The sequence below is a fragment of the Ceratotherium simum genome, chromosome 23 (assembly GCF_057802395.1).
Source record: "Ceratotherium simum simum isolate JZ-2026a chromosome 23, ASM5780239v1, whole genome shotgun sequence".
Lineage (NCBI taxonomy): Eukaryota > Metazoa > Chordata > Mammalia > Perissodactyla > Rhinocerotidae > Ceratotherium > Ceratotherium simum.
This window is the reverse complement of record NC_141922.1, coordinates 8,750,064-8,777,685: the sequence shown is the minus strand read 5'-3', so window position 1 is coordinate 8,777,685 and position 27,622 is coordinate 8,750,064. Positions and strand designations below refer to the sequence as shown.

General features: G+C 36.5%; 1 long non-coding RNA gene across 3 annotated transcripts in view; it reads right to left on the bottom strand.

The window, feature by feature from the left end:
* Positions 1 to 538: 538 nt before the first annotated feature.
* Positions 539 to 27,622, bottom strand: part of LOC147913976 (uncharacterized) — a 41,642-nt gene continuing 14,558 nt past the window's right edge. For 2 of the 3 annotated variants that reach the window (XR_015555944.1, XR_015555943.1), the window contains one exon: positions 539 to 1,729. This is a non-coding gene — a long non-coding RNA (uncharacterized LOC147913976). Of the gene's footprint in view, positions 1,791 to 27,622 lie in introns of all 3 variants that reach the window. The other variant, XR_015555942.1, reaches the window with a different exon arrangement.

The following is a 27,622-nucleotide window of genomic DNA, read 5'->3' as shown; positions in this document are numbered from 1 at the left end:
ATTAAGAAGATGTTTCATTTATTGATTTTTAAAATCATGAATGAGTGTTGCATTTTGTTGATTTTTTCCCCCTGCATTCACCGAGATGATAATATGGCTTTTTCCCTCAATCTATTAATGCGGCATATTACAAGAAAAGATTTTCCAATGTTAAACCACCACCCTCCTTACTTTGTCATAATGAATGTGTGTATTTGAAATGGTGAACTTGAAACGCTAATACTCAGGCTATTTCAGCCATGTTCATAAGAGAGACTGGTCTACACTTTCTTCCCTCACCTATCCCATTTGACTTGAGTATCAAAGTTGAGCCTTCCCTTTTTTCTACTCTCCAGAACAGTAGTTATAAAGATTACTTGTTTCTTAAAGGTTTAACAGACCACACTATAAACCATCTAGATCTGGTAGATTACGTGGAGCAGATTTTTAAAAATAGATTCAGATTTATTTAATGATATTATATATACAATGAACCACATTTAAAAATATTTATCTAAAATTTCAAATTTATCCACGTAAATTCACAATAGCTCTGTCATTTAAAAAAATCTTAACTCTATCTTTATTCACAGCTTATTTCTTTTCTGATATCAAGTTGTCTTTTTCATTGAAAAAAAGTTTTTACCAGAACAGAGAGCCCAGAAATCAACTCACACAGTATGGTCAATTAATTTACGACAAAGGAGCCAAGAATATACAACAGAAAAAGGACAGTAAATAATAAATGGTGCTGGGAAAACTGGACAATCACATGCACAAGAATGAAAATGGACCACTATCTTACACTATACATAAAAATGAACTCAAAATGGTTTAAGATTTGAATGCAAGCCCTAAAATCACTCCTAGAAGAAAACATAGGTGGTACGCTCTTTGACATTGGTCTTAGGAATGTCTTTTTGGATATGTCTCCTCAGGCAAGGGAAACAAAAAGTAAATCAATGGGACTACATCAAACTAAAAAGCTTCTGCACAGCAAAAGAAACCATCAACAAAATGAAAAGACAACCTACTTATTGGGAAAAGATATTTGCAAATCATATATCCATTAAAGGATATATAATATATATATATATATATATATATATATCCAAAATATATAAAGAATTCATACAAATGAACAATAGCCCATTTTATTCCTTCTGTCATTTCAAAAATTGTCTTCAAGTGTGTCTGATATACACATTAGTAAATTCTTTCCCAACGGCATTAGAATAGACGCCCCAGAGGTCAGAAACTTCTGTGTTTTATCCATTGCTGTACATCAGCACCTGATTGTGCCCCGCACGGTAAGGAGGTACTCGTAATAATTTTAAAGCTAAGCATGGACACCGTGAGAGCAAGACTGGAGTGTACACTGTCTCTTTCTCATGGAACTCTTCCTCTCCTTCCACCTTGTCTCAGGGTCAGAAGGTGCTTTGTAGTCACCCAGGCGGCTGTGTAGAGCTGTGCTTCCCCCTTCCTGAGGCTGCAGCACGTCTTGGCTTCCTGCAGAGGTCTCAGTCTCAGCTTCCCTGCATTTTGTCAGGTCATGTCTCTTGCAATTCAAGTCCCAGCATCCACAGGTGAGGGTCACAGCCAAGATTACCATCCCCTGGGCAGAGTAGATTTCAGCTCCTGAGTTTACAGCTCTGGCTTTGTTTTCTCTTCATTTCTGGTAGTTGGGATTTCCTTCTGCAGTCAGCTGTGTATTTGTTATGTTTTATCTGACATCTCTATGAGTCTGGAGCTATGGGATAGTGGTGGTAGGAAGATTTATGTTAGTTCAGTCTGCTGTGCCACCGAGATTCCTGAAAACAAACTCTATGTGAGAGGGGAAAAAAAACAAACCACCATCTTGTTTAAGCTACTGTTTTGGAGTTTTCTGTTACACTGTAGTCAAGTTCAATCACTAACTGATATATTATGAAAAACGATCAAATGAAGAAAACACAAACAGAGTTGGAAGAAAACGTTTATTTAGCAAAAAGGTATGAAGGTAGAAAATGAGTAAGAACAGAGAGAGAAGAAATTACAAATGGGGGATTATGAGGGGTTGCTTTAAAACATGGTAACCAGGAAATGATTTGGATAAAACTCTCAATAGGCAATGAGGGTTTATATACAATAACCACTAGACTGAAAGGCATCCAACAACCAGTTTTATTTGTATTAGCAGTACAGTCATACGCCCCTTAACAACAGGAATAAGTTCTGAGAAATGTACCATTATGTGATTTCATCATTGTGTCAACATCATAGAGTGTACTTAGACAAACCTAGATGGTATAGCCTACCACACACCTAGGCTGTATGGTACTAGTCTTATGGGACCACCGTCGTATATGTGGTCCATCGTTGACAGAAATGTGATGTGGTGCATGACTGTATTGAGAATAATTCTCTCTACACTTCCTCTTTTCATAAAAATGCAATCAGTGAAGAAAGACCTAGATAGCTCTAATGTTTTCAGCGTGTGTCTCTCGTTATCAGTGATTAACTATAGGAAAGTAGGATGAAGTGGAGACGTGCCTTCTTGTGTTAAGAAAATATTAAGCCTTTAATTATGCAACTTAATTCTTGAGTATGCCTTTGCCATTTGATCTTGGTTTACTCTTCCCTACAACATTAGCGTGATAGTAGTAAAATTACTTGGTCATCATTTAACATTTTAGCTCTGTTTTCAACATCTAATCAAGGGTACAATTATTTATTTATTTATTTATTTATTATTATTATTTTTTGGTTAGGAAGACTCACTCTGAGCTAACATCTGTGCCAATCTTCCTCTTTTTTGTTTAAGGAAGGTTAGCCCTGAGCTAAAATCCATGCCAATCTTCCTCCATTCTGTATGCATTGTAGCCACAGCACGGCTTGACGAGTGGTGTAGGTCTGCATCCAAGATCCAAACCCGCAAACCCGGGCTGCAGAAGTGGAGAGCACTGGACCCAACCACCACGCCAAGGGGCCGGCCGCAAGGGTACAACTAATTTAAACAACAATATTTCTAACTTCTAAACAAGTGTGTATATGGTAAAATAAGTTGGCTTTTCTCAGTTTTAAAGGATGTATCACCTGATACTCCATTCAAAAAATATTTGAGTGTCTTCTATTAAGCAGGCACAGTGCTAGTACTTTATGAATAATATCTCACATCATTCTAATACCTTTAGAAAAGACTTGTGCTCTGGTCTATCCAGAGCACTCTCTCTAACCCTTCCCCTCCTACAGTCTACTTTTCTTACTGTTATAACAGGTAACATGAAATAGATACTATGCCTACTTTGTAGAGTTGGAGAGAGAAAAGAGTTTGACCATTGTCATATGGCTAGAAAGTAGCAGTGCTATGATATGAACCCAGGGCTTTGATTCCACGATCAATACTTTTATAGTGCCATTAGGATGCCTTTATACAATTTCTCATCAGAGCACTTTCATTCATATTTAGTGGACAGTTTTCTCCAAGTGGCAGTCACTTTCTTACTTTATTTTCTTATTATAAGAAAAACACTGTGAAGAAGTAAAGTAAAAAAATTATCTAATCCTTAGGGGTACAAAGGTAAACAGCTGTCAAAAAAAAAAAAAAAAATGGCAGCTTGAGAACACGACCAGGATTTCTGAGAACATTTCTGTTTGTCACCTTGGCTCCAGGATTATCTTCCATTGAGAGGGGGAGGGGAGTCTACTTAAAAACAAGAATAAAGTTTTATTGAACAAGAATTTATCATGCCAAACACTGAATTCATGAAGATGAACAAACCTGTCTCTGTCCTCAAGGGGCTCAGAATCTAAGAATAAAAGTAGACACACAGACAAATTAGTGATAAATTCAGCCCTAATGATAGCACTAAATTAGAAGTGAGTACTAAGGCACATTTATGGCACAAAGAAAAGACAAATTTTACCTAGGAGGTCCAACATCCAGATACTACTGACCTGACATCTGAATTGAGTTTTGAAGAATGGGGATATTTCTGGAAAGCTCAGTATGTGCCAGCTAGTGTGCTAAATAATTTATCTGTGTTATCTAATTAAATCCTCCTTACAATTTAGGAGACGGGAAACCCCATTTTACACGAGTCCAGGTGGTTTAACCTAGAACTCACTCTGCTAAATATTGTGCTCTACTGACACACATGAACACACAATAAAAGGAGATTACTGGATGGAATCACAGAGGTAAAGAGACTTTTAAGACTATATTGTTGTTGAGGCTGGCCTAGTGGCATAGTGGTTAAGTTTGCACACTCTGCTTCGGTGGTCTGGGGTTAGTGGGTTTGGATCCCACGCGTGGACCTACGCACCCCTTATCAAGGCATGCTGTGGCAGGCGTCTCACATATAAAATAGGGGAAGATGGGCATGGATGTTAGCCCAGGGCCAGTCTTCCTCAGCAAAAGGAGGAGGATTGGCAACAGATGTTAGTTCCAGGCTAATCTTCCTCACCAAAAACAAAAGCAGACTATAATGCTGTCCTTTACATACAAGGAATATGAGGTCAGCATGCTTCAGGAATTAGCGAAAGGTCACGTAACAGAGATATATCCTTTATTCTTTCAAAGTCCTGTCGTTCTATGATCACTTTTTCCTGAAAATGTTATTCCCTTCCTGCTTTTCCCTTTAACTCCTTCAAACACTCCACTGGCACTGAGAGCTACCTCAAATCACAGGTCAACTTAGCAGAGGGTGAAGTCATTAAATGAGTGCAGCATGAGGACACACGATTTAATAGGGTTAGCCTATATTTAAAACAAGATATTTACTATAAATATCAGTGTTTTATAAGCAATGATCTGAAAAGATTGACAAACAAGTAAAACAGGTTTGCCAACTTTTATGAACACCTTTTCTTACATACTCAACCTATTGCAAGGCATGAATTCAAATCCCAGGATATCCAACACAACTTTAGAAAAGACTTGCGTTCTGGTCTACCCAGAGCACTATCTCTAACCCTTACAGTTACAACCTCCCTGTATGGCACGGCCACATTAAATCTTCTAAAGACTCTGATTAGTTTTTTTTTAAGGTCAGCCCTTGTGAGTCTTCTAAGATCTGCCTTGTCCGAGCTGCCTGAGATATGTTCAATCATTTTTTTTATAGATAAGTAAACAGTACAAACTGTTTATCTTGTATGTTCAGTTTGAAGCTAAAAGTTTGAATGCTTGTGAGAAAATAAAAACGTCTGAATGACTTCCTTAGGGTCATAATAAAAATTCTATCACTCTAATTGTACATGCAGTTTTAAAAACACACCTTCCTTTAAAGGTTGAAAGTGGACAACTATTAAGACTGACTAGGATTCGAATGTAGATAACTTTGCTCAAGGCTAGTGTGCAACTACAATCGCTTGCTCTGGTTTGGGCTGAACATACAAATGCAGAGAACGGTTATGGAATTTTCTTGGTATCACTGTATTTCCCACCTTAAAATGAAGACCCAATTATAAATCCTGTTGATTCTAGAGCTATAACAATATGAAAATTGACAGGGGCCACAAAATATCCGCAAACTTATCAATAAGATAAGGACAAAAGTGAACATTTATTTGGCAGCACAGCATACACTGGTTCTGAAAAGGTGAATCACACACTTTTAAAAAATTATAGCTGTTCCACTCTAGACTAATTGTATATTTGAGGGTAGACCTCTTCCATGTATTTATTTTTTTAATCTCCACAAATGACTCAGACCCATATCCTGGATATGAACCACTTAGGGTGCCCAGGGCACTACCTCTGACATCAGGGATCTCTATCACTTGAACTGCTCTGTGATTACAAGCAACTTAACTTTTCTGAGTCTCAGTTTCCTCAACTGTAAAATGCACTAATAACAGTTACCCTAAAGAGTTGCTGCAAGGGTTAGATGAAAACATATATGAAAGCACTTAGATAAGTATCTGTGCCATAATAGGTGTTTCATATACACCGTGGTATTTGTGAATACTTGGAGAGTAATAATGAAAGATGTATTTAAATGAGTGACAAATTTGAAGGAACACCCAAAGACTATGGATTGTTAAGGCAAAGATGAAGAATTGGTAGAATAGGTTTTCCTTTTTATATAAGTTTTATAATTTAAAAAGTTGGTCTGAATAAATGTCTAAAAGATCTTTAAGTAACTGTAAAATAAAATTTGAAATAATGAGAAAGCACTCTGTTTCGCAAGATTTGTTTTTCTTCTTCAGTATAGAAAACATCGGTGTTGTATTATCAACGGCATATAATCAATGGCATTTCTTAGCTTTGATGAAATATAGTTTTAAAAGATTAAAAGATAATCTATTTAGGATAATGTATTTATAATATGGAGGGTGGAAAGGACCTTCCTAAGAAAGACAACAAAATCCAGAAGCAACAAAAGATTACATAACAGTTTTAAATAAAGTTAAAAAACACATGACAGATGAGGAGGAAATATTTGCAACGTATGTAACATAAAAAGAAAAAAATATCCAACATATACGGAGTCTCTAGAAAGCAATAAGAACTAACAAAAGAAATATGGTCAAAGAATATGAACGTGCAATCAAAAAAAATAAAAATGAAAGAAAGAAGCCAATAAAGATATGAAAAGATGTTAATTAACTTTACCTTTAGACAAGGAAATGAAAATAAAAAAGAGATACTACTTTGTAGCCACAAGATCAGCAAAAATGAACACATGACTGATAATGCCCTGGCAAGGATGTGAGGAAATAGCTACTCTCTCACACTGCTAATGAAAGTATAAACAGAGACTCTTTGGAGATTAATTTAGCAGTATCTATAAGTATTTTAAATCGACATGTTCCTTGACACAGCAATTATACCTTTACAAACTGTCCTATAGAATTAGTTACACCTATGCATCAAAATATTTGTACTCTGCAGGACTGGCTATAACAGCAAAATATTGGAGCAACCTCTGGGTTTACCAATAGGGAAGTAAATACGATATGGTACATTTATATATGGAATTGAAAAAATATGAGATGCATAGATATGGAAAGTTCTCTAAAATGCATGAAAAAAAGTAAAAGATATATATAGTATGATTTCATGATATTAAAAATCCCACCCATATCAGCAGAGTACACGTGTGTAAAAAGTCAAAAAGAGTTTGGAAGGATCAGCATTATTAACAATTGAGAGTGTAAGAGAAAGGAAGGCTGTGGTGTGCGAATGTGAAGAGAACAAAGGGGCACTTGCACATTTTACTCTAAATAGTACAAAGTGAACGACCAGACATTTAGGAAGTTACCTGAAAATGAAGGATTTGCCAATACCCAGTCCCCAAACTCTGTTTCTCACTCATATTCATACCTTTACTTGAAAGTAATTCAGCACTCTGGTTAATATGGAATCTTTTTGGGCTACTGACTACCCTCGGAAGATAATTTTAAGCAAGTGATTGTTAAACATAAATACAACACCCAAAACAACAATTTTCACTGATAACTTATAATGTCAACATTAAGGCAACCGTATACCTTTAGGGATCTTTTATACTTGTTCAATCAAAGAAACCTTACAAAAATCCTTTTTTCCCTGGGGAATTTGAGCTTTTATAAAATTTGCATGGAGAACAAGTAGTAAAGGAACTTTCTCAAACTACTTTTAAAAAACAAAACAAATAGTGCAAACCCTGTTTTTAAATACTTTTAGACAGTAGGACAAATACTGAACACATAGCTTAATAGTCTTGAAAGATTCACTGTGATTATCTACTACTTAATGAAGGAAATCATACGGTATTTCTATGCAGAAATAGAAGTACAATGATGTACACCTGAAATTTTTACAATGTTATAAACCAATGTTACTGCAATAAACAAAAAATTAAAAAAAAAAATGCTAACCATCATCTGAGCCTTCAGCAAGTCATAGTCTTTTTGCTGGTGGAGGGTCTTGTAAATAACGCAATATACGAGGATGCAATAAAGCAGAGTAAAAAAAAAAAAGGAGTCACTGTGAAATAAGCAAGGACAAGGTCAGAACTTTTAAACTAGTTATAATTGCACCCAGTCAGTCCCAAGACAGACGGTTAAGTAGCTGAACAGGTTCCACCGCTAAGATTTTGCTTCATGGAACAGTTTTAGTTAGCCTCACAGGAATAATGTGTAGTAAATGATAAAAATACCCCCGGGACTGGTTCTTTTCAATAACATTAAGGAAATTAAGGCCAATATAAAAAAGTAATCCTAATTTATATACATATAAAAATCCTAAATGTGAAACTGCTGTTGGTTTTATAGTATACTGGTAGCTTTGTGAACAATTAAAAGTTAAAGAAAACCATCTTTCATTTTAATCCAGATTTTGATACTAGTATATTTGTAGTTTTAAGAAAAAATCTCATTAAGCCATTAACAATGAAAAGAGATCATATAGTTACTTACCATAATTTTGCATAATATCTTGCACTGAATAACACTTTGACCTTTATCAAAAAGTAGAATTACTTTTTTAAAAAACTGAAATGAATAAAACTAAAAGGTAAATTCTCGTATATCACAGATTCCCCATTTTAACCAACATTTTTCGACTACTGACATCTACAGGAGACATTTGTTTGGAACCATAAAGTTCTACTGTTGGGAATCGATGAGACGAGAAAGACAAAATGAAACAGAGAGAAGATAATTTATGCCAAATGCTTAGCAAATAATTACGAGGAGAGATATCAAATTTTCAAACGACAGAAAATAGGTGGAGGTTAATTTCAGAACACATCCAAATATTGTTGAAGAAATCAAACTTTATATTATGTTTTCTACAATCAGTTAAATAACAAATGGCAACTGGTAAACGAGGAGGAGAAATGGGGATATTTTAACATTTATTCAGATTCTGTAACATTTTAAACTGATAGGCTTATGTTCACAGAAAATAATTTTACATTTCTAATAAATGTACAGTTTTTAAAGAAATCAAGGCATGTATTTTCCTGTAAAGGTGGGGGACAGCTCAGTATAACTTAGAATGTTTCACTGTATTAATTAAAACAAGATAAATACTCAAACTGTCACTTAACTACAACTCAACTTTCATGAAGAGCTTTTACTCAGTGACAAAGTGCAGCAAAGCTGACAGCCCACATGATCAAAGACCCCATTATATAATCAGTAATATAGAGATATAAATACATGACCATTAAACAAAAGAAAAAAGGGCAAGGAATTAAAAAACACCAGAATTAGTAATTTAACCTATAGGCCATTTGGCAGCCTACACTACACTATTTTTTTTGTATGAGAGAATATAAAAGAAAAATTCTATATTTTATTCGCTGAGGTTGAGAGGTAAATTGATGGGGAACTCCCAATTATGTTTTATTTGAAAAACACATTTCATAAAACTAACTTTATATTATATGATGCTTCTATAATGCAGTGTGATATTTTTCTTGAAGTATTATAAATTATAAAATAATCTAAGCATTTGAGAAGTTTCAAATGAACATGTGGAACTCACTGAAATGTTTTGCATCCAAGAACATAACAGAACAGCTCCACTTAATATCAAAGAAAATAATGAAAAGTTACTTTATAAAAATTATAATTATAAAAAAATTACTTTATTGAACAAATAAAATATTATTAGAAAGACAGCACCTTTTCAAGAACAAGTCATCATGCCTTATTTCACATTTTTATGTGACTTTCTCATAAGATGTAGACATCTTCCATAGGAGAAGCAACAAATGTGAATTCTAATTCTGTATTTAGGCAGAGATGAGTTTAGGGACACTCGCCAAGCTGCTAGAATAATGTGTGCTTCTTAAGTAATTTTGGTTTTGTGGTGGTTGTTTTGTTTTTTTATCTATACAGAATGCAAGATGTGTCACCAAAAAATGAAAAGTAAAGCTGATTTCATGGAATTGATAAACAAAGCTACAGAAATTAATTTTAAGTACTTTCAATAAAAGCATGAAAGTATCATTTAAACCAAACTATATATATCTAGAACTAATTAATTATCAAGTATGAGCTTATCTTTAAGTTATTTAGAAATGTATGGCACAACTATACTCTGTGAAAAAATAACAGATGACAAGCATGTTTTTAAAATAATAATAATAATAGCTGCCATTTATCAAGAGCTTAGTACGTACCAGGAATTATTCTAACACTTTAGTGGTATTAGCTCATTTAATCTCCTAACAATCCTATTACGTAGGTACTGTTACATCCCAATTTAGAAGACTGAGGAAACTAAGGCACTGGGAGAGCAATAATTTCCCTAAAGTAACATAGCTAGTAAGTGGCAGAACCAGGACATGAGTTCAAGAAGCTGGGCTTCAAAATTCTTTATCACTAAATTACAGTAATATCAAAGATTCAAGCCATTTCCACTAAACCAGAAAGTTGGTAGCTAAAATAAAACAACTTATGTCTAGTTTAAACATAATAGCAATTATTTACTGAACACTTAAAATATGCTATGTACTGTTATGAGGCACTGTAGCTAGCACTAAAAACAGCTAGCATTTACTGAGTACTTAATATGAGAAGAATTGACTAATGAACCACTTCAGATTCATCGTGTAGGTCAATCATTACAACAATCCTGTGAAGTAAGGAGCTGTGAAACAGTGGCTTTCCCTCCTCCAAATCACATAGCAAATTCACTGGTAGGGCCCAGATGGCTACAAATGTATGGCATCAAAGCACACTGCAATGCCTTCCAATCTGACCCCACCCACCAAAGGACATTCTTTTGTCCCAATACCCAGAGTCTTATGTCACGTTAGAGATATAACAATGCAATTGAAAAGATGTGACAGTAATTTAAATTGATAGTAATTACATTAAAAATCAAGCCTCTGTATACTCTTCTCGCCAAACCCTATATTCAATGTTAACGGCTGACATTCCAAGTCAGCTGAAGTAAACATCCACCTCCCAGCCAATCCATGTATTACAGCTGAGTGTAGGATGTTTACATGAACTGAAACTTGGTTTAAAGCAGGACTTACAAAATCCTTTACTGTGTTTATACTGGTCCTTTACCTGAGACTCAAATTTATATTAAGGTACATAGGATGAATTATTATTATTTTTAAAAAAGATAACTTTGTAGAATCTGTTGAAAAAAGAACAGGAGGTACAGGGATCCACATAAATGAGGCAAGAGTCAACTTGAAAGGTATTCTAAGACAAAGTTTAGAATCCAAGGGAAAAGGCAGAAGTGACATTCTTTCCACTGAACTAATTTATGCAAACATTCCATACATGTTCCAGAGATCTAAACGTGGCTGATTTTACAGCCTCCCATCTTCCTATCTCTCTCTCTTCAAAGCAACTGAACTTGCATTTATAGGAACCCATCTGATGGCCAGTATGATGCATCAATCACCCATCCTTTTTCACGAAGAAGATTCCTGTTTTGGGTAAAAGTCAAAGTTAATAAAACACCTCTGAGGAGCTCAAAGCTTCCCGATGGCCTTTCTTTTCCTCATTTCTTTTCCCCCTTCCCACGCCTCTCCCCGTCTCCTCCCCCACACTCACAGTTCAGATAATTTTACCTCAGGAACATCTTTCCCACACTCTCGTCTCTTTCCACCTTCTACTGTCCCAAGTGTCGTTAAGTTGCCTCACAGAAATCCCTCCTCCTCTCTGCGTTCCTCTGACTAAAAAAATATTACCACAAATACCTCTACTAAGCATTAAAAGTGGCCCCATCAATACACTTGCATCAAAGAAGAGAAAATCCTCAAATCTGGAAGTAAAATTAAAGATAACCAGTGCCAGCAAACTCAAAAATCTCTGGAATTTCAGAGGCATCCCAGGACCTTCAGGAACCTCCTGTCTCCACCTGGCCTTTTGTCCCCTTTGGGCTACTTTTCCTGAAGCATCAGTTCTTAAGATTAAATATACATGCATACTTTTTTTTCTCTACTAGTATATTGTTTTTCTGTTTCAACTACTCCTACTACAACAATATTTTTTTCCTCTGTTTTTCCTTGCAAATATATTTTGTGGGCTAGACAATTACTATGTACTTTCTCTGGGAAAAAAATGGGTCTCAGGTTTTCAACAAACCTTTTTAAAGTCAAACTTTTGGATTACTACATGTTTTTACGTTGGGGATTTTATGTATTTTTCTTCAGTCTCTAATGGGGCATAATACTGGACAGGAAAAAGAATGTAAAATGAGTTCTGTGGTTTTGAAAGCATGGACCCAGAATAGCAGCATTTGGACCTCCTGAATCAGAAACTGTTGCAGGGCCCAGCAATCTGTGTTTTAATTAACAAGCCCTCAAAGTAACTGTTTCACCAAATTATGTTGGAAAGCCAAAGCAAAGGCAGCAGTGAATGTCAAAGTATTAAGAAGTTTGCAATATGCTACAGACCAAAAAAAAAGGCAACGTCAAAACACATATCATATGTCCACCTATAATTAAGCAGGCTGGGGAAACTGTGGCAGAGACTATCTGAAATAGCATCATTTTGAAAAGTAATGAAGTTCGGACTGATACTCAAACTTACAAAAAATTTCTTCCTGAATATGCACAGCAAATAAAGGCACATTCATTCAGTGAACGGAGTGAAGTTTTAACCAGAGGAGTGAAAGGGAGCCAGAGGCAGAATGCACCACATGCAATGAGGAAGGCATGCTGGGATTTCAAGTTCACCGTGAACTGCTGGGTCCCCCCAAGCCCCCGACTCTGTAGAAGAGACTCAGGCATTGAGACCAATGAAAACCTACCCAACAACGTAATTTTAACCAAGAATATTTGTACACAAGCATATCTAATTGGAAATGAACTTGAAGACACAATTTGTAGTTCTTTGCTTAAAAAAGTAACCCCTCAGTAGTCTCAAAGCATATAGTAAGGAAAAAACCTTGCCATTTTCAGAATGGTGTTCAGAACTAAAAATGGTTTATCCTAATATTAATTAGATCAAAAATCTTCTTTTACAGTAAAGATTTTTGGAGTTTTCTATGACCTGTTCATAAAGACCACACACTTCTCCCTGAATTCTAAGTTAAAGGATGGGAAACAAGTTGTTACTTTACTGGCAAATACTGATGACCTAACATCTTAAGGCATTTGTTCTATATAATCAATTGCTAAATTTGCAGGCCAATGGGAAGTTTGTGATTGTTCAAAATTAAAACATAAAGAAGTCATCTGCAAATGACTAAAAGGTTGTAGAAGCAAGTGCCTCCAGAATTAAAGCTGACGTGGTCTCCGATCCACCTCATTAAGGCAGAATAATATGGAACAAATGTTACATAACACAGATTGAACCATTAATCCTGCAGCATCCAGGAAGAAGTGGACTAGCTGTGCAGAGTATAACAGCTTTATGTGGAATGCCTACCCCTCTTTCAGCTTAGATTTGGGCTATCATTTTGAAAAACCTTTCAAATTCAGCTGTGCAAATTATTAAACTAGGCAGGTTTCTATCCATCTTACTGAATTATAAAGCTATATAACAAACTTTTTCATAGGAAACAATGTCACCTGGTCCAACAAAATAACCCTATTACCAGAGAACTCTTTTTACCTTTGCAAGGAAACACTTCTTGCGCTCTCATAAATGGCTCTATCCATTCGCTGCTATCTGGAATGGGAGGTTCCCAATGTGCTAAAACAGGGGGTCACAGAATATGCAATAAATCTGCTTTATGAAGAGTTCAAGAGGAAGGGATGCTTGATGCATGCTAATCATCAAGCTTGAAAATTACACTTACAAGTTGCAAAGCTACTTGTGTCTGAAGCAACTAACTACCCTCCCTCCCTCTACTCCCGGCCAAATAACTCTTATAAACTACCACTCTAACAAAGGAGTGTTTAAAGATCCATGCTGTAGCACAGATACATCTGGAGTAGTTACATTATGACCCAAACAGTCATTTGCTTATCTGGATAAAAGATAAAAGGAAACAGTTGACACTGATGCAATAAAATAAAATCTATACATGCAAGGTGCTTTACTTACTCCTGTTTCCTGGCAGGAAAACAGAATTATAACATGTCGCTGTCCTCAGAAAGCTTGTAATCTAATCAAGGGAGATACGCATGTAAAAAACTAGCAAGAACTTTACCTTTCGGTTTAATTATGCACTGAACCCGACACAGTATTATGTTTAGCAGTTTAATAATAATAAATGATAAAAATACCAATGCTTTATTGAAGACAAAAATTTCAATAAAATAGAAACGTTTCCCAGTGTCTAAAAACAAATAGAAATAAGAAAAAATTTTAAAACTCAGAAAAAAAGTTGTTATAAAATTATACATTATCAATTAATCCACACTGAATGCCATCTGTGAGGAAAGCCTTGTATTATTCAGCTCTGTGGGGAAACACAAAAAATAGATACAGCACACATGCTCACAGGGCATCCAAACTCTAATGAGAAAGAGAAAAGGCAAGCGATAACCTGAAAATACTCAGGAAAATATAGTTAATAAACTAAGACAAATATAACCAATGGTAAACGCTGTAAATAGGCTCATTGGTTTAAAGTCATGCAATTTTTTTGAGAGAAGAGTTCTGATTAGGAGCAGTGACATCACTCAGGAGGAGGAGAACAGGAAGTTGGGGGGGGTTGAGATGAGGGAGACAAAGTTTATTATACATCATCTCTTCACTACAGAGAAAACTGAATGTTCTAGGCTGCATACATGTATACTGCTGGGGAGCAGTGGTGGTGGTGATAAATTTATTCTCCAGAACTTATGCGGAATTTCTAAAGGAGGAAATCAGTCTCCTGAACGGTTGGGAAGTTAAACTCTACCCTACTTGGAAAGGCAATAAAGAATAAAAGTTCATTCACAGGGCAAAAACAGAAATAAGTACCATAGTGGAAAAAAAATTTTTTAAACTAAATTCTCCAAGGTCCAGCAGCAGCATCTCAAGTCTGGGAAGCTCAGATGGCATGTGTGAGAGGATATCCTGTTATTATGACAGCGTCTCATACTAAACTCGGTCATAACACATGCCCTCTCACAGAGAGCAGCAAATGAAGAAATCTGAAGATTTCTGGTGTTTTTCCACACTCATTACACAGCCTCCCAATTCCACTTCTTCAGTATAATTACACCAAAATGACGTCTGTGAATAGCCGGTGGCAGCAAACATCTGACTGAAAGCTTAGCCATGTCTTACAGCTTCCAGTCGGGGATGTTTACAACAACAGACTTTCTGAACAACAAATTAACAGAAAGAATAGACAGAAATATTCCCAGTCACCAGCTTTATCTCATGATTTACAAGCTTTCTAGTGCGGAATGATATCTGTGACATCTTGGAACAAAAATGATAACATTAATGCTATTAATTAGCAAAAGAATAAGTGGTTCATCAACAGCAATTTTTCCTAAATAAACTAACTTAAAAAAGATACGCATAATAAGTTTATCTTGGCAAATAAGCAACATTAAAGATATTACTCAGTTATCCTACATGAAGATACATTTTTTATTTAATACATGCAAAAATGAGGTTTTCTCTCCCTAAGCCGAGTTTCAAAATTAATAATAAACAGTACACCAGAATGACAACCCTAACGATTAGAGTGACCATATATCCGCCCAAAACAGTGTCAATTTATGCTTGTTGCCCTGATATTACTAAAAGTGACTCCTTTCATCAACAAAAGTGTCTTAATTTAGACTCCTAATACAGTGGGTGTGACTGGCGGTGGATTTACACTGAGTAAGGCTCTAACATTTTCTTCCCCTACCCCCAGTTGATTTAGGTTCGGGATGTACAGTCCATGGAAACGAACAAAGCAAAGTAGACAATAAGAGGAACACACTCAAGACCTCGGCTTTGTTTATAAAGCAATACACTAAAACCATTTTGTTCCCCACACCACTTTCCTGACAGAGAGGAGGAGGACCAGGTGAAATACAGTAAATCTGCACTCCACCAAAAACCAAGATTTGCTTTAATCTAAAACATGTAAAATCACTATTTCTTAAAAAAAAAAAAAAAAACTATTAAAGCAATTAAGAGTTTACAAAATTGAGTCACAGCGATTTCCAAGAAATGAACATACACACATATGTACATAATACGTATGTGAGCATGCGCATGGACACAAATATCCTACAGGATAACTATTGAAAACACCAATATACAAAACTGTAAAAGGCTACTAATTTTCTAATATCAATTGTTTTTTAGAAATTATGGAGTAAAGGATTTCAGTCACTGATATTTACCCTGTGATAATAGTTAAAGGTTGCTTTCTGAAATATATTTTGGTTTAAGTGTAAAAAATAACTCTACCCATCATAGAAATAATGCTGGAAATAATGAGGAAAGTGTATGTGGTCTCTATGGATACAAGATGACCTTCATTGTTTCTGAATACTTCAAAAAAAAATCTAGTGGCTATTTACAACAAAGGCTATTCAAGCTGTTCTACAACTGAAAACTTCCCAATTTAAATTAGGAAAAAAATAGTTATTTCATGCCTAGGTAGGCACATGATACTTGACTAATTAGGATGCTACACATTAAGATGCAATGAACTAGTTATTACAGTTCTCTCCTTCAATTTCCCTGTTTTCAGTTTAATTTTTTTAAAGGTTGAACAAAAGACAGAAATTTTTATCAGAGCTACTGTATTTAACTCACACACATAATACATAGAATCTTTTCTTCGGGGTTATTAGAGAATTTTGTCAAATGCCATACATTTGTATATGATGTATTCTTAAGGCAGTTGAAAATTAAATGTACAGAAGTTGAATAAGTATAAGAAAATTATAAAATACCTTCTATAATTACAAAATATCTTCTAGCCACTATAATTATAATATACAACCTATATTTCATAAATGTTCTTTAATTTTGCTCTTTTGTTCATAATCAAATACCCAGTAAGCAGGTCAAGTCTAATGAGGGTGTAGCTGAGGCTAAAGATTTACCATTTTTGGCATGCTTACTCATTTCCATCTTTGTCACAAATGTATTTTTTTTTTTTTTTTTTTGTGAGGAAGATCAGCCCTGAGCTAACATCCATGCCAATCCTCCTCTTTTTGCTGAGGAAGACCGGCTCTGAACTAACATCTATTGCCAATCCTCCTCCTTTTTTTTTTTCCCTTTTTCTCCCTAAAGCCCCAGTAGATAGTTGCATGTCATAGTTGCACATCCTTCTAGTTGCTGTACGTGGGACTCCGCCTGAGCATGGCCGGAGAAGTGGTGCATCAGGGCGTGCCCTGGATCCGAACCCGGGCCGCCAGCAGCAGAGCTCGAGCACTTAACTGGTAAGCCATGAGGCCGGCCCCTGTATTACATATTTGAGAGTTACCCCTCTTACTAACAGTGTCAGCACTTTACTTTTCCATTTACACATTTTTATGAAAATGGGCAGAACACATTACATACACACAAACAATCTGCTGTTCAGACAGAAATGGATATTACTGAACTGTTGGCTAGAATAGTGCTACTGTCCTGAGACTGGAAATGTTTGTCAAATCAATCTGTCGAAGGCGGTTTATGAGTATCCATATATAATGTATGCTACGTCACATTTTGCCAGATTCTGTCAGTTCACAGATCTTTCAAGTACAATGTTAAAAACAAGTTAGAGATCTATATACACCTCTTTCAATATGACAACCCATAATGAAGACATCATCCCCCAAAAGTATTATTATAAGCAAGTTTTACCAGGTTTAGAAAATTTTACTAGAACACTTAAGAAAAGAGTTAAGAAATATCATTTTGTAACTTAAGATAAACATACTGAAAAAAAAATCAAGTAAAATTCTCAACTGGCCTAGATTTTGAATCATTTAACAGAAATCTATTAATTTGCTGAAATTCAGTGGTGCCTAGGGAATCTCTCAGAAATGGTATGCCACAATTTTGACCTGGAACTCTGAAACAAGCAGGATAGCTTGGAGAGTAGATGCAAGGAGCAGCAGCCAGGTGATTATGTCAATTCTTAATGGAGACAGGGAGAAAAGCCCGGCAGAACGCAAGAATTCACAACCCAATGGAAAACAGGTAATGGGGCAGAAAATGCCCATATTAAAAGACAACAACAACAAAAAAACTCCCCCAAAACCACAGATATCTCAAAAAATATTCTATTCTTGTTTACAACGCATTCAATAATAATCATTTTCTATTTACTTCAAGTAAAAGAAACAGCAGAGATGAAAAAAGGAAAAGAAAATGATATCTAAATCAATAAACTCAATTTATTTGAAAAATTTATAAAGCAACAAGGTACTTAGGATATAAAGATGAAAAGAACATGCTTCCTGTTCTCTGCGGCTTACTTACCATTTACTCATTATTATTAATTGCCATTTGTAACAAAGGCTTTGAAGTGTTTTCATACACTTTCTCATCTTAAGTCTTATACCTAGTTTTAATATTAGTAGTAGAGCAGGTGTTAATTTTATTTTATAGATGAGGAAGAAGGTACAAATTGGAGAATTGATCTGACCAAGCTCAGCCATTCAGGACTATGAGCCACTATCTAGAACCACCTACCTGAGGACCACCTCTAAGCCTGGCGAACTGAAGTCTCTGAGGCTGTCAAAAAAGTCATGGGGAATAATTATGATATAATAATAACTAATAAATAATAGAGCCACCCCATCTAATTTCCTGGATAATCAAGGAGATGATGAAGATGAGAGCAGTGAAAAGTAGGGCCCAGTTGTAAAGCACATCATCATCATCATTGTGACGTCTTCGTTTGCACAGCGTGTTCACACCTTTCAGGTGGATTTTTATAGTGAGAACTTGGACAAGCAGGCAAGGTGGGTACTATTATCGCTACTACACCCAGCTTAAATCAGTTCTGCTATAATAATGAATATCTGTTCTCTGGAAGTCGCTATCCATTTCAGATACTCGGATTATGTGGGATTCAAATTGATTAACAAATGAAAGTTTGCTTAGGAAACTTATTATAAACTATCAAAATACAGTAAGTAGTCCCTCCTTATCCGTGGTTTCGCTTTCTGTAGAGTCAACCAGGGTCCAAAAATAACACTACGTCACAATGCCTACGTCATTCATCTCACTTCATCTCGCTGCACAGGCACTGTATCATCTCACATCATCACAGGAAGAACAGTGAGTATAGTACAATGAGATATTTTGAGAAAGACAGAAACCACTTATTCATATAACTTTCATTACAGTATACTGCTATAATTGTTCTATTTCATTACTAGTTATTGTTGTTAATCTTGTACTGTGCCTAATTTATAAATTAAACTGTATCACAGGTACATATGTATAAGCAAAAACAGAGTATATACAGGGTTCGGTACTACCTGCAGTTTCAGGCATCCACTGAGGGCTGTGGAACATATCTCCTGTGGATAAGAAGGGACTACTGTATATGCATACCATGAACGACTTTTTAATTAGTCTTTTTTACCCTCTTCCCCATTTCTGTCACCTCTAACGGGATCAGGTGTTTTTTTGTGTTGCATGATCACAGCTCAGACACACAAACATCCTTTGGGGCTGTTAGTGCTTAGGCTTGGAAGGTAGAGAAACAGTCCTTTTTCTCCACAATTCTTAATAAAAACATCATCGTATATTCACAGGCTACATGGCTTGATCTAAGCGAGTGGTTCTCAAAGTCTGGTCCCCAAACCAGCAGCATCAGCACCATCCAGGAAACTGTTAGAAAAGCAATTCTCAGGCTCCAACCCCAGACAGAACGGATCAGGAACTAGGGGTACGAGACCCAGCAATCTGTGTTTAACAAGCCTTCCAAGTGATTCTGATGCATGATAAATTCATACAACCACCAAACTAGGCTTTTACCACAGGTCCAATAACACGAGTAGCCCTGCTGTCAGGGTGTGTCTGGGTCTGAAAGGGTTCCCTGGACAAGAGACTTTCAGTTTTAAAACCAGTACAGTCCTGGGCAAATAAGGACTAACTGGTCACCCTAATCGCCATTACAGATCAAAACTGAAACAACTATTCAGTTAAAATGGAGTGGTGATATTACGGACTAAGTGCACGCTGCACGAGGAGTGGAAGGAAAAGGTTACATTAAACCCCAGGAAGCATCAATGGATAATTTAGTTGCTCATTTCAGTGTAATTATACATTTTCTCCATTACTATTCTGAACAAAGAAAGTGTAGCTTTCTATAATATGACTGCCATATATTTATATAAGCGTTGATTTGTTACGTACTTACCTAAAAGAAGCCTGCATAGGAATACTTCAAAGCTGGAGGAGGAGTGGAGTAGTGCAGTGTTTTGGCAAAATGATCAAATACTTTTTTTTTTTTTTTTTTTAAAGATTTTATTTATTTTATTTTTCCCCCCAAAGCCCCAGTGGATAGTTGTGTGTTGTAGCTGCACATCCTTCTAGTTGCTGCAAATACTTTTTATTAAACTATAGGGCAATCAGAAATTTGTATTTGTTTCTTAACAAAATTCTCTGACCATAATCAAAACTGATAGTGACTGAATGGTAGCCAGCATTTTTTAGATTCTTAAAATACTGCCCACTCAAAATCCTAGGTCATAAATGTGGTAAAATTTGTCACCAACAACACAGAGCTGACTCGGGGTGTTAACACCACTTAAATCAGGATAAGCTGAGCAGGTCTGTGGCCCCATAGCACTTGGGTAACTGAAACGTAGAGTCTCTTCGGCCAACAGGGTGTGCAGACGCTCTAAATTCTGCTTTATAGACCTAAGTAAACAGCATGAACTGCACCTAAAACAAAACTGGTAATTAGTATAGATCTAGAGTTCCTTCCATGATTCATATACACTGTAAGCCAAACAACAACATTCAAAGTTTCCCATAACCCTGGAGGGTAGCACCTATAAATGCATCACGATAATGCAACCCACATTTCAACAAGTGTACTTAATTTTCAAATTCCACATCTGGGGGAAAATTGCCAACTTCAGCCTCAAGACATAAGCAAAAGGAGATTTCAGCAAATAAGGATCTAAGAATCCTTAATTGTGAACCTTAGTGACAGAGAATACATATACACACACACACAAATGTGTATATCTCTCTCTACATAAAACCTCAAATGAATGCTACATTTCTTTCCACTTACCTAATTTCAGAGCTGTTTTAATCTTCAGAAAAGTTATCCATTTATATCTACTTAGTTTTATTTATTTATTTTTGTGAGGAAGATCGGCCCTGAGCTAACATCTGCCAATCCTCCTCTTTTTTGCTGAGGAAAATTGGCCCTGGGCTAACATCCATGCCCATCTTCCTCCACTTTATATGGGACGCCACAGCATGGCTTGACAAGTGGTGCATCGGTGCGCTCCTGGGATCCGAACCGGCGAACCCCGGGCCGCTGCAGCAGAGCGTGTGCACTTAACCGCTTATGCCACCGGGCCGGCCCCTATATCTACTTAGTTTTAAATATTGTTTTCAAGTTTCTCTAAGTAAGAAATCTACTTAATGCTATACTTGAGAAAAAGAATCCTCTTCTAAAGACAAGAGGTATAGGGCCGGCCCTGTGGCTTGGTGGTTAAGTGCGCGCGCTGCGATGCTGGTGGCCCGGGTTCGGATCCCGGGTGCGCATCGAGGCACCACTTCTCCGTTCATCCTGAGGCCGAGTCCCGCATACAGCAACTAGAAGGATGTGCAGCTACGACATACAACTATCCACTGGGGCTTTGGGGGGAAAAAATAAAATAAATAAAATCTTTAAAGACAAGAGGTATAAATGACCCTCCTACTAATTTATTGTTCATCAAGTCTATTCACATTGTTTCCTTGAAGAGGCCACATCTGTTCAATCAAATCCCTTGCACTTCCACTGATACATTAGCCGTGTGACCTTGAGTAAGTCACTTAACTACTCAGAATCAGTTTCTCAATCTATAAAATAAGAAAACCCTATAATATGGAATTAAAAATAACTCACAGAGTAGTTGTGAAGATTAAATAAAGTATAAAAGCATATTTGAAACAATAAAGCACTATTTTGAAAATCTTCCCCCTGAAAGCAAGAGTCTGCATCTGAAAGGCAAGACAATCATGAGGGTCATGGTCTGTGAATACAAGAGCGTTCTACAGAATTCTATTTGACTTAACTCAGGTTAGGCATTAACTAACCTGGGCACCCAAAAAAAAAAAAAAAAAAAAAAAAAAAAAAAATCAACAACACTGGCTTCATTTGCACCAAACAGGCTAACTGGGCCCATATAAATAATGATATAATGACAATTATATTAGAAACACTACTCTTGGTTTTTACTTTTCAGTTAAGAAAATCTTTACAATCTTAAGTTACAGAAGATAAACTTGCTTTTAATTATATTTTCCATTTTATAAAATGAACCTGAGTTCCCATAAATAAGTTCCTCCAGTGAATTTTAAATATATTGGTATTAAAATGTTAATTTAAATAGCATTTTAAGAATAAACTATTGTGCAAATTAAGTTATAACCAGAACTTTACACTTTATTTGCTCAAGTGAAAAAAATCATTTCTTTTAGTCACTCAGTTACATTACATTATATTTAAAGATCCAAAAGATCTTTTCATTGGCAAGTACTGTCAAAAATTCTTGGAACAGAGCCAGCCCTGATGGCCTAGTGGTTAAAGTTCGGTGCTCTCACTGCTTCGCTGGCCCGGGTTCACTTCCTGGTCACGGAACCATACCACCCATCTGTCACTTGCCATGCTGTGGCGGTGGCTCACATAAAAGAACTAGAATGACTTACAACTAGGATATACGACCATGCAGTGGGGTTTTGGGGAGGATCTTAGGATAATATGAATAGGTTTCAAAGCAATTTAAACATCTTCACATCAAGTTCATATCAATGTGCATTATTAAAAAGAAATCTGCAGATGAACATACAATGTTAGACTGGTCAGCCCATAGCTAACTTGAATGCCACTAAATGGGCATATCAGCCACAAACGCATCCAACACGTGTGAAGACAGACTTGAGACTTCTCCCTAGAGTTGGGAATCCCTCATTGGCCTCTTCCGTTTTCATCCCAACTTTTGACTAGTAGCACCTTCAGCTGTGCTGGCTCCTCAGGCACCTGGAACACAAACTCTCCAGCAGCTCCATGGCCCCTTACCTACAATGGGCAGTGATATAATCTGAAGCAAGCTGCTCGCAAATGTCCAGGTTGCAGAGGATCTTCTTGCCTGTGCTCACCACAACACCAATCATTATGCAGAGACCTCAGACTCCAATGACTCTCAGGGGAGCCCTGAACGAGCCAGGCTCCATCTGGCCACCCCAAGGGTGGAAGGCACCCATCAGTACTTCTCAACAAACCTGTAACCAATTAGAGGCACACCTTTTGTGAAGCCCTGGCCCAGAGTATTCATAGAATAAATCAAGTATTTATGGAATCTAGATGTGGGAAGAGAGTGGTGAATAAAGTAGGTAAGATACCTATTTTCATGGAGCTAATCATTTAAAGGAGGCTACAAAGTTGAAGCATGTCAGGGATTTAAATAATACTACAGGCAATGAAGAGCCAAAGAAGATTTTTAAGACCCAAAACAAGATTAGATCCCTGTTTAAGAAAGATCAGACTGCTGGTAATATAGATGATGATCTGAAAAGGGGGGAGGGGAGAAGGATAAGAAACCGGCTATAAGGCTACTCTAACAGTCCAGATCATGAAGGCCTGCTTCATGACGACAGGAATGATTAAAAAAAAAAGGTACAGATATGAAATTTACTAAAAAGTAAAAATCTTCATAGTCTCTTATAGCCTACAAAGCAGGTGTTAATAGTTTGTTGACAAATCCTGAATGGTCTTGCTTTTTATTTTTTAATTTTTGGCTAAATCTCTGGTATTTATTTATTTCCATATAATGGCCTTTTTTCTTAAAAGCAGAGGAAAGAAATAAATTCTACGGAAAGATCCTAGTTACCAAGATTCTAGTTCATTTAAGTTCGATTCTAGATTTATAAAGGCTAGCAGCTGAGTTGTTTGCTTTATCTTCTGGAAAGGGAAGTTCTAGATGGTAAAGAAAAGGCATTAAAAATATAGATGGGAAAAAGAACCGTCGGCTAATTAATGGAAGGAAGTCATATATGAGGACGGAACAATTTAAAATTGAAGTCTGAATAAGGCCAGTGAGATACTCGAGAAGAAAAAGTATGAAGATGGAATTACCAATTCCCTTAAAGTTTCAAAAGAAAGTGTGACAAAGCAGCTAGAGGATGGAAGGAATAAACAGTAACAGAATTAAGATCATCCTATTTCTACTCCAAACAAACCTTACAAACATGAAACCATAAACGCTGAAGACTAGGAAGCAGAGTTGGAGACACTCCTCTGACGTGGGGAACCGAGAAGGGTGCTCAAACAGCAGCCAATCCTAGAGAACCCACGTGTGTGAAAAGCACTGAAGTCCAGGGTGTCAGTCACGACGCCACTGGGGACATTTGCACAATTTCTAATAAGAACTTCAACAACCAAAATACAGTACTGCCATTCTCGGTTGAGAAAAAAACAAGTACTTCCACACCGCTAGAATGACAGGCGAAACAAGGACGTATTCAGCAAGAACTGGCATGCACATTTCTCGCCAATCTTTTGAAATGACTAGCATGCACAGTATCCAGAGTCCCCCACTGTGACAAAGTGACCACATGCATCCCTAATATCCTAATTCTATTATTGTTTAGAACTCCAACCACAGAGCATCCACGCTTTTAAATATTTTTTGGAATCATCTTCTGATAGTCTACTCTTAGGAAGACAGTATTGGATAATTAAGTTACATTACAGTCAGACAGAACTAGGCCAAGCATTTAACTTTGTGACTTTGGGAAAGTGACTTTACTTTCCTGTGACTACTTTCCCATCTGTAAAATTTACGATACTTATCTTGCAGGGTTACTGTGAGGATTGAGTAAGATAATGCAATGTTCATCAAATGTTGAGCTCAGTGGCAGACACATTTGCAATAAATGGAAGGAGAACAGAACGGAAGAAGATTCTTTACTTCCTCTTTGCAACTTTGATCACACAGTTTTCCTCATTTTCAATATTATTTTATAAATCCTGCTTATCTTTCAAGGTCCAATTCAAATGCCAAATTCTCTATGAAAACTTTATCAATAAAACCAGCTACTTAAAATGTACTACAGAGATGCATCAGTAATAAGAATAGTTACACTTATCCAGTGCTTACTCCGTTTGAGGCGGTGTTCTAAGAATGTTACATATATTAACTCATTTAATTCTCATGACAGCCCTGTTAGGTAGGTACTACTATCATCCTCTTTTGTAAATGATGAGTGTGAGACACTAGCAGTCTGCCCAGAGCCACACAGCAGCTGGTGGCCTGGGCTCTGAACCCCACAGCCTGGCTCCAGAGCCTGCTCTCACCTGTGCTACACGCCTCCGCTGTCAACTGAGAAGGATGAGTTATTAATGCAGAGACCTTCAGAGAGCTGACAGCTTTATATTTAATACAGCTAAAGATGTTTTCTATACAAGCTAAAATCATTCAGTACAGATAGCTTATTCACCTTTCATAGAAAATACTTCTATAGTTCAATTCCTCAATCTGCACAAAATAAAGGAGAGAAACAGTTCTTCATACACAATTTGGTTTTATCATTTTTTAGGCTGCTAACTTGAGTTTAATTTTCTCAGTTCACACTTCTAAAATTCTAGTTCCCTTCCTCATAAGGTCCAGGAGATGGATAATGGAGATGGATAACTTTATCTTCATATGACTCAAGAGATGGAGAATGCCAGATCATCTACTACATCAGACTGTCAAAACTGGTTGTCATCTAACACTCTGTGCAAATATAATACAGTCATCAGGAACTGATCCTCGAATATTCTCAACAAGGTATGCCATACTTGTGGGTTTTGATTTTACACGCACACACATACACAATGTCAAAGATACTCCTTGTAGATAAAATATATTGATGTTATTCTTCAGACGAAGGCAGGCTCAGGGGTATGGAATTGAGTCTTACCAAAGAAATATGAATATGAACATTCCTTGTGTGGGAGACAAAAAGTTAGTATCTTCTCTTTTTAATCAAACTTTATAACAGAGAACAAGAGGAAGAATAAAACATACCTGCCCAAGGGATAATGTTTGGGTTATATAGAAAATTATAAGCTCTTGAAAGAGAAAGGCTTAAAAGGAAACTATTTTTTCTTCATAATTACAGCATTGCTACTTTATCTATCTGTTCTCTGAATGCATTTCTGGTGCCTTATTTTAAGATTCAGAACATGTTATAACATCAACAATGAAGTTCATGTGCTAGTTTTCTCAGGAATGGCCATACCCCCAAAACAAAATATAGTGAAAAGGGAAATGAGCCAAAATAAACAAAAAATATAATTGTTTCTCAGTTTTCCTCTAAAAATTTTTCAAAAATTAAGAATAAAATCTGCATCACTTGAGAGGAGGAATACATCAAGATCAATTATTCTTAAATTAGTCTCTAAATGGTTTTCTATTTAAAATAAGACATGCTGCCATCATGGTGGCTTATCACTGGCCACAGGTACATATTGAGGCCCCAGGACTCTCGAGTGGCAGGAGCAGAGCAGGGCTGTCAGGACAAGGCTTACTGGTCAGATATCTGGTCAGGTACAGTCTGATGTACAGCCTTCAAATTCGCTTATGTTTAGCCCAGGGCTATGGTTGCGAGGCAAAAAAGCTCAGGAAAGGCCAAATAGCTGAGACAATATAATGCATACTACACTGAAATAAGGGACCAAGCACCTTCAACTCTGTAGGTAAACAGACTGTACGAAGTTAGAGCCACTTAACAGAGATGCCCATCACGTGCTCCCACAGCACACTAAGCTGCCTTGATCATGGCATTTAATTTACATGGCAACTGTTTACTTGTCTGTTTCCACAGTATGGGAGGGACTGTCTGATTCATCCCAATATCTGTAGCCAGGGATAAATATAAAATGGCATAGGTGTAAATGAGCAACAGAGTAGAAGGCAGTAGACATAAAGCAAATTGACGTCACTATCTTTTCCCAGGTTCCATATTTTGACTCAAGAACCTCTCATCCTACAACTGGGAGGATAATAAAAACTGGGCTTATTTTATTTTTTATGTTTATATAATGTGAGCCACTTAACCTCTTTGGATCTAAACCGCCACTTCTATAAAAGGAAGGAATTAATGACTAAATAATTTGTAAGGTTCATTCAGCCCAATAATTCCATGATTCTATGATGGAATCATATTCTAGTAATAAAGATTTGTTAATATTGACTGAATGCTTCCATGTGGTCAATAATTATGCTCATATCTGAAACCAAAGTCGTGCTCTTTACTGCTATGGTAGTCAACTGCCACACGTGCTTATAAAAGGAAAAAATCCACAGAACACTATTTTTGAAAACACAGGTACGTAACAAGTCTTAGTAAAATTTAAAAGGTATAAAACAGTATTTGCTCTAGTTAACCCAGACTTGGCTTTGATAGAGCTTGGTAGGATTTTTATATAAGGGAAAACAAGTACTTCAATGTTTCTCGGGCAACTAGAAATCCAAGTCACACTCAAGGATACAGCTTGCTGATGTCTCAGAGTTAGGTTCACGTTTCCAAAGGTCCACGGCGACATTTCCATCTAACTTAATGATCACGTCACTTCCATTCTTAAAACCCTCCAATGGCTTCCCTCTGCACTTAGAATAAAATCCAATCTCCTTACTGCGGCCTGTAA